We start from the raw sequence: 12,539 nt of genomic DNA, 5'->3' as shown, positions 1-12,539 counted from the left end.
GTCAACCCGGCCCGGCGTGGTGGCTCACGCCTGTAATCCTAGTACTCTAGGAGGCCGAAGCAGGCGGATTGCTGGAGGTCAGAAGTTCGAAACCAGCCTGAGCAAGAGCGAGACCCTGTCTCTACTATAAGTAGAAAGAAATTAATTGGCCAACTAATATATATAGAAAAAATATATATATAATATATATATATATATTCTAATATATATAGAAAAAATTAACTGGGCATGGTGGCACGTGCCTGTAGTCCCAGATACTCAGGAGGCTGAGGCAGGAGGATTGCTTGAGGCCAGGAGTTTGAGGTTGCTGTGAGCTAGGCTGACGCCATGGCACTCACTCTAGCCTGGGCAACAAAGTGAGACTCTGTCTCAAAAAAAAAAAAAAAAAACAACCAAAAAAAAAAAAATCAGTTAACCTGCTATATGTAGTATACTTCTGAACTCTTTTCCATTGATCTTCATGTGTATCTTTTCACCAATACCAAAGTATTTAGCTACTGTAGCTTATACTAAGTTTTAGAATCAGGCAGGGAATTATTCCAACTTCATTCTTCCTTCTTAAAAGTACTTTTGTTACTCTTGGTCCTTTGCATTTCCATCAATTTAAAAGAAGAGGCTGTCATGTTGGTATGTATAAGTGCTCAGTAAACATGTATCATTCTTGAATAAACGAATAAAGGATTAAAATGATTGCCATGAGTAACTAAAATAACAGAAACTGAACATTTGATTGCTCAGAAAAACCACAAATCTAGAGAAACATAAGAAGCCATTGACTAATATACTCAAGAACTAAAAATCTGATATGACCGATGATTTGTTCTGAAGAACAAGGGTATTAGACAAAGCTATCCATCTCCTTGGTTATGATTTCAAAACACTGAATCAGATAAGATATGATTTAAGATTTAAGAATTTTTAGAATTCCTGCAGATTATAGGGGGCAGAAAAAAAAAGAAGAATTGTTAGAGGTTAACTAGGCAAATAAAGGGGAATGGATATTCTAAGTAGGGCCAGCCTGCGCAAAGGCTCTCAGGCATGAAAGAACAGATGGTGTGTTTGGAACAGGTTGTCACTGTTATAATACTTAAATTTTTTTCAGGGGTGATATTAAAAACAAGTATAGTCATACAAATACATACTGGCTGAATAGTAGCCCTGAATATCTGCTTATTTGTCATCTTTGACCACCGGAGGGAGGGTCTTTTGCCTTTCAGCTAATCATTCCAAGCACCAGGCATGCAGTGGACATATAGCAGGTACTAAGTAAATCCAGTGAATATTTACTTAGTGAATGAATTATTAGTTCTACTTGTCTGGAAAGTAAGACTAATCCAAAGCCTTCAGTGAATGTGAGAGCAGTCCAGGAAATCAGTTAATGCCATGTTAGAAGAGGATAGAAAATAATATACCTGAAGGACATGTTGTGTCTCAAAGATGCAGCAGTTTTATTCAGGAGAGCAGTATCGCATGTAAGAATGAACCTGAATTATTTAAATTATGGTCATTTTATTGTAAGGGATTATATATTTGTAAAATTTTATATGAAAATTATTAAAGGTATTTAAATCACCTTAAAAATGTTATAGCAGCCTTATTTTCTTTTAAATCTAACAGTTAACTTTAATTCCTAAGAATCTAAATTCTGATACATTAGTGTGCAATAAAAGCCAAACACTGAAAAAATAAAAAAGAAAAGAAAGAAGATAATATGATTAATAAAAAAATAACTAAATAAATTCTGATACAATGTTTTGCCAGGGACATTTTTGTTTGGCTGCCAACCATGTGGCATGGCCAGGGTTACAGATGGGAGTGATCTGCTCAGCGGATGGGTGGTAAATTTGTTGATACTAAGCTGGGCATGGTGGCTTACGCCTGTAATCCTAGAATTTGGGATGCCAAGGCGGGCGGAACGTTTGGGCTCAGGAGTTTGAGGCCAGCCTGAACAAGAGCAAGAGTAAGACCCCATCCCTACTAAAAATAGAAAAACTTAGCTGGGCATGGTGGCATATGCCTGTAGTCCCAGGTACTTGGGAAGCTGAAGCAGTAGGATTGCTTAAGCCCAGGAGTTTGAGGTTGCTGTGAGCTAGGCTGATGCCACGGCACTCTAGCCCAGGCAGCAGAGCGAGACTCTGTCTCAAAAAACAAAACAAAACAAAAAACATATAAATTTGTTCATACCAGATTCATTGTAAGATGTTGACAAGAAGTAAGGAATATTCAGAAGTTATAATATCTCCAACCTTTGGAGAAATCACACAAGGAGGGGATAACTGTCACAATCTTTTACAAAACTGTTCTTCATGTGCCTGTAGTACCAGCTACCTGAGAGGCTGAGGCAGGATTGCTTCAGGCCAGGAGTTCAAGACCAGCCTTGGCAACATAACAAAACCCTGTCTCTCAAAAAAAAATTTTTTTTAATTAAAATTATTTGTGTGTCTGATCAGAAATAGAGTACTAGGGCTGCATGAATAATTATTACACCCAAATGAGATTAGGTAATGGATTCCAAAGCATTTTTTCCCTTTTATTAGTTGCTTTTGCTGCAAGACAAAGTCAGGATTGGACAGTCCTGACTAGTCACTTCTTTATTTGGTCTTTGCACACCCATTGTCTCTTCTAAGTAAAATTGTCTCATTGATAGTGTTGTTGACAGGGCAACCCCTATATGACCATGATTTATCCTAAGTGACTTTGGCTTTCTGGCCACAGCCAGTTGGACTGATATGGCACTAATATACATGCAAGCCAATGACCTGTGTTGTGGCTCCCTATGAAGAGATGATCTGGGGCTATCAGATCCTCATAGGAAATTGAATGGGGAACACAGAATGAAGGAGTTAGCAATAGGCACTAAAGCACTAAAGCAGAAAGAATAGAATGAGAGAAGGAGTCATATGTGAATTCATCCAGGTTCATATCCAGGTTCTAAGAAAGCAGTAACCAAAAACTGGTGGAGAAAAGATCAAGTTTTCAAGTCAGTGTACTATGAAAATGCAGCATAATCAATATAACCATTTTTAAAAAAAATCCCTTAAATAGTTTATAAGTAGGATAATGCATACAGTTTTGTGAGGTACCCCTGGATACATGGACATTCAGATTGTTTTAAGGCTGTGGTCCCCAACCTGGGGGCCACGGATGGGTACAGGCCTGTGGCCTCTTACCAACTGGGCCACAGAGCCCCGCCACAACCCCCCACTCCTCACTCCCACCCCCACACTCAGCCATGGAAAAACTGTCTTTATTGAAACCTAGTGTGGGGCGACACAGCGGGAGGTGGTGGCTGAGGAGCAAGCTTCATCTGTATTTACAGCCACTCCCATTGCTTGCAACACTGACTGAGCTCCCTCTCTCCGTCTGTCCTCCCTCCCCATGAAGACAATCTTTCATGGCAGAAAAATTGTGTTCCATGAAATTGATCCCTGGTGCCAAAAGTCTGGTGACCACTGTTTCAAGGAATTCACTTTTGACTTCCCAGATCCTCAACTTCTATTTGTATTTGTATCTAAAAGGTGGTATAGGCCAGGCGCGGTGGCTCATGTCTGTAATCCTAGCACTCTGGAAGGCCGAGGTGGGTAGATCGCTCAAGGTCAGGAGTTCGAAACCAGCCTGAGCAAGAGCCAAACCCCATCTCTACTAAAAATAGAAAGAAATTAATTGGACAACTAAAAAATATACATATAGAGAGAAAAAATTAGCCTGGCATGGTGGTGCATGCCTGTAGTCCCAGCTACTCGGGAGGCTGAGGCAGGAGGATCACTTGAGCCCAGGAGTTTGAGGTTGCTGTGAGCTAGGCTGACGCCATGGCACTGTAGCCCAGGAAAGAGAGTGAGACTCTCACTCAAAAAATAAAATAAAATAAAAGGTGGTATAGGTTGGTCTGTGTGCAGTGGTGTTTACAACTAATTGATCACAACGATTACAGATTCCTTTGTTCTTTCTCCACTCCCATTGCTGCACTTGACCAGCCTTTAAAAAAAATAAATACATAAAAATAAAAGGGGGTATAAAACTGGTTCTGTGTTCCTGCCTTCTCCTCTTGCACAATAGACCTCTTCTCTCACTTTGCAAAAGAAAGGTTTACATCTGACCTATTCAAATCTTATAATGGTGCATTGTCCTGAGGTATAAAAACCTCAAGGTGTCCTTTTTGTCTGACATCTTAACGAGGCTGCGGTAGCTGCAGCGCTTCTCCAAGCTTCACAATGCCGCCCAAGGACGACAAGAAGAAGAAAGATGCCGCAATGTCGTCCAAGAAAGACAAAGACCCAGTGAACAAATCTGGGGGCAAGGCCAAAAAGAAGAAGTGGTCCAAAGGCAAAGTTCAGGACAAGCTCAACAACTTAGTCTTGTTTGACAAAGCTACATATGACAAACTCTGTCAGGAAGTTCCCAACTATAAGCGTATAACCCCAGCTGTGGCCTCTGAGAGACTGGAGATTGGAGGTTCCCTGGCCAGGGCAGCCCTTCAGGAGCTCCTTAGTAAAGGACTTATCAAGCTGGTTCCAAAGCACAGAGCTCAAGTAATTTACACCAGAAATACCAAGGGTGGGGACGCCCCAGCTGCTGGTGAAGACGTGTGAACAGGTCAAACCAACTGTATATTTGGAAAAATAAAACTTTATTAAATCAAAATAAATAAATAAATAAAACCCTCAAGGTGCCAAACAAAGTGCCATCTCTAAATAATGGTATTGGCATTGGTGTTCAGAAAGTGAACAATTCTAAAGACTAGCTAAAGGCCGGGGGCGGTGGCTCACACCTGTAATCCTAGCACTCTGGGAGGTCCAGGCCGGTGGATTGCTCAAGGTCAGGAGTTCGAAACCAACCTGAGCAAGAGTGAGACCCGACTATACTATAAATAGAGAGAAATTAATTGGCCAACTAATATACACGCAAAAAATTAGCCGGGCATGGTGGCTCATGCCTGTAGTCCCAGCTACTCGGGAGGCTGAGGCAGCAGGATTGCTTGAGCCCAGGAGTTTGAGGTTGTTGTGAGCCAGGCTGACGCCAGGGCACTCACTCTAGCCTGGGCAACAAAGTGAAAAAAAATGTCTCAAAAAAAAAAGACTAGCTAAGATTTCCTTTGGCAGGTCAGGTAGTTTCCAATGTGCAGCTTTCAACAATATATTTGAAGGAGCTAATCAAATTGTCCACTGAGAAGTCATTAAATATAATTTTTGGTAAAAGATCACCAAGTCATTTTGGCATATAACTTGGAAGTCATTCAAAGAATTAAGTTAGACTGCTATAAGTGTTAGGTCTGGATTCTAGAGGGAGACACACAATGAGGGAGACACACACAGAATGTTTATTCTGACACACACAAAATGCTATAACTGTTAGTTCCGGATTCTAGAGGGAGACACACACAGTATTTTTATTTTGAGCTTCTGGGTGGAGATGGGTGGAGGCAAAAAAAGGGGTCCACAGAGAGTAAAGGGCAGAGCCTTGGGTTTTACAGAGTTTTTCTGGGAAGAGTACTTTTCTTTTTTCTTTCTTTTTTTTTTTTTTTGAGACAGAGTCTCACTTTGTTGCCCAGGCTAGAGTGAGTGCGGTGGCGTCAGCCTAGCTCACAGCAACCTCAATCTCCTGGGCTCAAGCGATCCTGCTGCCTCAGCCTCCCGAGTAGCTGGGACTACAGGCATGCACCATCAAGCCTGGCTAATTTTTTGTATATATATTTTTAGTTGGTCAATTAATTTATTTCTATTTTTAGTAGAGTCAGGGTCTTGCTCATGCTGGTTTCAAACTCCTGACCTCGAGCAATCCGCTCACCTCAGCCTCCCAGAGTGCTAGGATTACAGGCATGAGCCACCTCACCAGGCCTAGGAGTACTTTTCAAACACCCCTGAGGGATAAAGAAAGTAAGTTCCCCTCTTGGATTCTATTGCTTTAGCTCCCTAGGGAACAAGTGGGAGGCGCCTTTACCTGGAGGGTGGAGGAAACTAAGTTCCTTTTTTGTATTTCATTCCTGTACCTCCCTAGGGGTCTGGCAAAGGCTACAATACACCCCTAGGAGGTGAGTGAGATGGGTTCCATAGGAGAGTTGAGTGGAAATTTGGGGAAGGTGAATTCTTTAAACCTAATAATAACAAAACTTTCAGATCCTGATGGGCGCTGTGGCTCACGCCTGTAATCCTAGCACTCTGGGAAGCTGAGGCTGGAGGATCGCTCAAGGTCAGGAGTTGGAAACCAGCCTGAGCAAGAGGGATACCTTGTCTCTACTAAAAATGGAAAGAAATTAATTGGCCAACTAAAAATATATAGAAAAAATTAGCCGGGCAAGGTGGCATGTGCCTGCAGTCCCAGCTACTTGTGAGGCTGAGGCAAGAGGAATGCTTGAGCCCACGAGTCTGAGGTTGCTGTGAGCTAGGCTGACACCACGGCACTCTAGGCTGGACAATAGAGTGAGACTCATTCTCAAAAAAAAAAATAAAATATATATATATATAATTCCAATAAAATATTACTTTTTGTGTTTAGTAATTATCAATATTTATATTTATGTAATTTTGATATTAGCTCTATACTAATAGTAACTGTTAAACAGAAGAAAAAGTTTTAGAACTTAGAGCCTTATAGGAAATTAACAATATTTATCAGGCCCGGTATGGTGGCTCACGCCTGTAATCCTAGCACTCTGGGAGGCCCAGGTGGGAGGATTGCTTGAGGTCAGGAGTTCGAAACCAGCCTGAGCAAGAGCAAGACCCCATCTCTACTATAAATAGAAAGAAATGTATTGCCCAACTAATATATATATATATAAAAATTAGCTGGGCATGGTGCCACATGCCTGTAGTCCCAGCTACTCGGGAGGCTGAGCCAGCAGCATTGCTTGAGCCCAGGAGTTTGAGGTTGCTGTGAGCTAGGCTGACGCCTTGGCACTCACTCTAGCCTGGACAACAGAGTGAGACTCTGTCTCAAAAAAAAAAAAAAAAAAATATATATATATATATATATATATTTATCATATGTAGTTTTGTCTGCAGAGAAATAACGTGACCATAAGAGGATGTTTGAATATAAAAATATTTGTCACTAGGACAAAATTTTTTTATTATTTTTCTCAGCATTATTATGGGGTGTAAGGTTTTTCGGCGGCAGTGAAAAGAAAAGACAGACACAGAGAGAGAAAGAGTGGGGGCCAAACCACGTGGCTTTATTATACACTCGTGGATGAGGTTCTGGGGCCCCAAGAGAGGGGGCCCCAGAAGTTGCCGCTGTTTGAAGGGGTTGAGGCCTTTTATACCCTTTGGGCCTGGCTAGGGACTTTTGGCGGGAGAGCTGGGGATTTTAGGAGGGGCTGGAGGTATTTGTGGAATCCAAGAGCCGAAAGGTTCTTATCCAGGTGGACATCTGGGTGTGGTTCCTCTCAGCGGGGCCTGGCAGTTTTGTCCTTGGCAGGTCTGGTCTCATGAGCCTTTTCTTTTTGATCTAGGGAAGAGAGGGGCCCACCACCAGCCTTACATGGGGGTGCAAATGATAAGGTACATATATTGCCCTTGCCTCCCCACCCCTCGAGTCAGAGCTTTAAACGTGTCCATTCCCCAAATGGTGCGCATCACACTCATTATGTATGAATATATCCATCCCCTCCTCTCCACACCTGCCCGTCACCCGATAGATGTTATTCCTATATGTCCACTTAGGTTTTGGGGATAAAATGTTTTGAGGGAATTGGAATGGAAATGTCAGGTTTGGCAACCTCGTTCTGTGTTCTCAGTTCTTGGTGTGCTCTTGGCCAAAGAATGACCAGACACACCAAAGTAAGGCAAGCATGAGGTGAAAATTATCCAGGGGGAGCAAGATAGGATTATAGAGTAAGATATAGGTTTACAGAGCAAAATACATATGCCACATAGGACAACGGGACCCTTTGTCATAGCAAAAGAGACCTTTGTTGTGGTCTGGGGTCTTTTTTTTTTTTTTTTTTTTGAGAAAGAGTCTCACTCTGCTGCCTGCGTCAACCTAGCTCACAGCAACCTCAAACTCCTGGGTTCAAGCAATCCTTCTGCCTCAGCCTCCCGAGTAGCTGGGACTACAGGCACGTGCCACCATGCCAGGCTAATTTTTTCTATATATATTTTTAGTTGGCCAATTAATTTCTTTCTATTTTTAGTAGCGACGAGATATTCCTCTTGCTCAAGCTGACTTCAAACTCCTGACCTTGAGCAATCCTCCCACCTTGGCCTCTCAGAGTGCTAGGATACAGGTGTGAGCCACCTTGCTTGGCCTGGTCTTGGGTCATATATAGTGCCTGGACAGGGACCTCCCTCCCCATGGTTCAAAAGTCATCATGGAACTACTTTGATGGACAGTTGAGAGTTTTATGATCTGAGTCTTACTGCCTATGCAGATTTCCCATAAGCCTCTTTTAAAGCCCATGAGATCAGAGGGTTGTTCTTATACTAAAAATGAAATAAAAAAATAAAGCCCATGAGAGGGTGAACTGCAATATAGATTTAAGCTAATGACATGAAATTAGCCTTAAGTTGTTCTAAGTCACCTTCTAGACTATTTTACCTATGTCACTTGGCCTGTGGGCTAAACAGTCCTCTGCATTGTTTTGCAGTTGGCCTGCTAAGTTCTTTTTTTTTTTTGAGACAGAGTCTTACTCTGTTGCCCAGGTGAGAGTGCCATGGTGTCAGCCTAGTTCACAGCAACCTCGAACTGCTGGGCTCAAGCAATCTTTCTGTGTCAGCCTCCCAAGTAGCTGGGACTACAGGCATGCGCCACCATGCCCGGCTAATTTTTTCTATATATTTTTAGTTAGCCAATTAATTTATTTCTATTTTTAGTAGATATGGGGTCTCACTCTTGCTCAGGTTGGTCTCAAACTCCTGAGCTCAAATGATCCGCCCACCTTGGCCTCCCAGAGTGCTAGGATTACAGGCATGAGCCACCATGCCCAGTGGCCTGCTGAATTCTGATTGACATATTGGTAGGGTGTTTCCTCCAGTCAGGATTAAGGTGGGCCAGTACCAAGGTGGAGTTGGGGTAGGGGGTCTGGGGCCTGTCCTTGTTCTTCTTGGGGCGGGGGACAATTGCTCAAGCAGCACCAAGGCAAGGCACACTCTTTTGTCCGTAGGAGACTTGGAGACTCCCTCACCACCTAACACAAATATAAGTTCAAGGAGAAAAATGAATGATATAAAATTCCTCACCTCAAAAGGAGCTCTGTTTCATGGCTTTTATTTTTTTTTTAATTATTATTATTTTTTTTTGAGACAGAGACTCGCTCTGTTGCCCAGGCTAGAGTGAGTGCCATGGCGTCAGCCTAGCTCACAGCAACCTCAAACTCCTGGGCTCAAGCGATCCTCCTGCCTCAGCCTCCCGAGTAGCTGGGACTATAGGCATGCGCCACCATGCCCGGCTAATTTTTTCTATGTATATTAGTTGGCCAATTAATTTCTTTCTATTTATAGTAGAGATGGGTCTCACTCTTGCTTAGGTTGGTTTTGAACTCCTGAACTCAAACGATCCACCTGCCTCAGCCTCCCAGAGAGCTAGGATTACAAGCATGAGCCACCGTGCCTGGCTTATTTCTATTTATAGTAGAGACGCGTCTCACTCTTGCTCAGGCTGGTTTTGAACTCCCAACCTCAAGCAATCTGCCCGCCTCTGCCTCCCAGAATGCTAGGATTACAGGCCTGAGCCATGACACCCGGCCTGTTTCATGGCTTTTAAAATGGGTAATGGTATCAGTTAACTGTAGTATTTAAATTTCAATGAATACCTTTAAAAGAGTGGTACAAATATTCTTTTCAACTGTCAATAATTATAATACATAGCAAATTATATACTTTACAACTACTTAGACATTCGATGAAAAATTTTAGATGTTAATTTAAAAATGTATGAGATCAAGAGAATGGGAAAAGCAGCTACAAACTGGAATATTTCAAAAAGACACATCTTGGATCTTAAATTTAGCTGATTAGGAAAAAAAAAGACTTATCTAACAAACGACTTTTATCTAAAATATACAAAGGACACTTAAAGGAACAACCCAATTAAAAAATGGGCAAAAGACCTAAGAGTCACCTCACTAAAGAAGATAAATGAATGGCAAATAAGCATAAGAAAAGATGTTCTGGCCAGGTGGTAGATCAGGCTGGGATGGCCACTCTGGGAGGCAGAGAGGCAGGAGGATAGCTTGAGGCCAGAAGTTTTTTGTTTTTCTTTGAGATAGGGCATCTTGCTCTGTCACCCCTGGTAGAGTGCAGTGGTGTCATCATAGCTCACTGCAACCTCAAATTCCTGGGCTCAAGTGATCCTCTTGCCTCAGCCTTCCAAATAGCTGGGACTATAGGCGTATGCCATTATGCCCAACTAATTTTTCTGTTTTTAGTGGAGATGGGGGTCTGGCTCTTGCTCAGGCTGATCTCGAACTCCTGAGCTCATGCAATCCTCCTCAGCCTTCCAGAGTGCTAGGATTACAGGCACGAGCCACGGTGCCTGGCAAGGCCAGGAGTTTGACTCTAGGATGGGCAATATAGCAGGACCCCCATCTCTACAAAAAATTAAAAAATTAATCAGGCGTGGTAGTGCATGCCCATAGTCTTAGCTACTCAGGAGGTTGAGGCTGGAGGATCCTTTGAGCCCAGGAGTTGGAGCCTGCAGTGAGCTATGATCATGCCACTGCACTCTAGCCTGGGCTACAGAGAGAGCCTGTCTCTTAAAAAAAAGAAAGATGTTCAAAAGCTGAGTGGTATAACACACTTACAGGCCCAGCTGCCGGGGAAGGCTGAGCGCAATTTGGACAATGCTGGTGATTTAGTTGCCAAGCCACTAGATTAGCAGGTCAACATAGCAAGGAATGCAATTAAACTTGAAATAGTTGGGGGTGGGGAGGGTGGGTAGATGATGGTACCTATTTGTAGTAGTCCCAGCTACTGGGGAGGAGGAGGCAGAAGGATCCCTTGGGCCCAGGAGTTCTAATTTAGCCTGGAAACATAGCAAGACCTCATCTTTTGTTTTTTTAAGACAGTCTAACTTTGTTGCCCAGGCTAGAGTGAGTGCCATGGCGTCAGCCTCGCTCACAGCAACCTCAATCTCCTGGGCTCAAGCAATCCTATTGCCTCAGCCTCCTGAGTAGCTGGGACTACTTGCATGCACCACCATGCCCAGCTAATTTTTTTTTTTTTTTTTTTTTGAGACAGAGTCTCGCTTGTTGCCCAGGCTAGAGTGAGTGCCATGGCATCAGCCTAGCTCACAGCAACCTCAAACTCCTGGGCTCAAGCTATCCTTCTGCCTCAGCCTCCCGAGTAGCTGGGACTACAGGCATGCGCCACCATGCCCGGCTAATTTTTTATATATATATCAGTTAGCCAATTAATTTCTTTCTATTTTTATAGTAGAGACGGGGTCTCGCTCTTGCTCAGGCTGGTTTTGAACTCCTGACCTTGAGCAATCCGCCTGCCTCGGCCTCCCAGAGAGCTAGGATTACAGGCGTGAGCCACCGCGCCCGGCCTAATTTTTTGTATATATATTTTTAGTTGGTCAATTAATTTCTTTCTATTTTTAGTAGAGACGGGGTCTTGCTCAGGCTTGTTTTGAACTCCTGACCTCGAGCATTCTGCCCGCCTTGGCTTCCCAGAGTGCTAAGATTACAGGCATGAGCCACCATGCCCAGCCAAGACCTCATCTTTTAAAAAAATACTTGAAGCTGGGTGCTCACACCTGTAATCCTAGTACTCTGGAAGGCCCAGGCAGGCGGATTGTTTGAGCTCAGGAGTTCCATACCAGCATGAGCAACAGGGAGACCTGTCTCTACTAAAAATAGAAAGAAATTAGGCCGGGTGTGGTGGCTAATACCTGTAATCCTAGCACTCTGGGAGGCCGAGGCAGGAGGATCCTTTGAGCTCAGGAGTTCAAGACAAGCCTGAGCAAGATCAAGAACCCCGTCTCTACCAAAAATAGAAAAAATTAGCTGGAAATGGTGGCACATGCCTGTAGTACCAGCTACCTAGGAGGCCGAGGCAGGAGGATTGCTTGAGGCCAGGAGTTTGAGGTTGCTGTGAGCTAGGCTGACACCACGGCACTCTAGCCTGGGCAACAGAGTGAGATTCTGTCTCAAAAAAAATACAACGAAAAAGCAAAGCCATAAGGAGGTTTGTTAATCAGAGAAAGCCAGGGAACATATATTTATTGTGCAAATTGAGGACCTGCAGGTTTGTCTTGCATAGTCTTAGGCCTGTTAATGGGTTACAAAGGAATATCTCCAAGAAGGGAGGGGGGCATGATGAGGTATGTCTGACCTCCCTCCTCATGGCAGGCAATTTAGTTTTAGGATATCCCCTTGGCCAAGAGGGGGTCCATTCAGTCAGCCAGTAGGGGTGGGGAGCCTTAAGATTTTTAGTTCACATATCCATTGGTTTTATTTCTTTTTTCTATTTTTGAGACAGAGTCTTGATAGGTCCAGAGCTGAGACAGAAGACTCATGTGTGGCAAAATGTTTATTTTGAGCATCTGGGTGCAGATGGGTAAAGGCCAAAAAGGGCATCCACGAGAGAAAAGGGGAGAATCTT

General features: G+C 43.3%; 1 pseudogene; it reads left to right on the top strand.

Moving 5' to 3' along the window:
* The first annotated feature begins 4,201 nt into the window (after positions 1-4,201).
* LOC105863973 (small ribosomal subunit protein eS25 pseudogene) lies at positions 4,202-4,630 on the top strand (annotated as a pseudogene).
* The last annotated feature ends 7,909 nt before the right edge of the window (positions 4,631-12,539 follow it).

The sequence above is a fragment of the Microcebus murinus genome, chromosome 2 (genome assembly GCF_040939455.1).
Source record: "Microcebus murinus isolate Inina chromosome 2, M.murinus_Inina_mat1.0, whole genome shotgun sequence".
Lineage (NCBI taxonomy): Eukaryota > Metazoa > Chordata > Mammalia > Primates > Cheirogaleidae > Microcebus > Microcebus murinus.
Note: the sequence above shows the minus strand (reverse complement) of the source record. Positions and strands in the feature narration are given on the sequence as shown.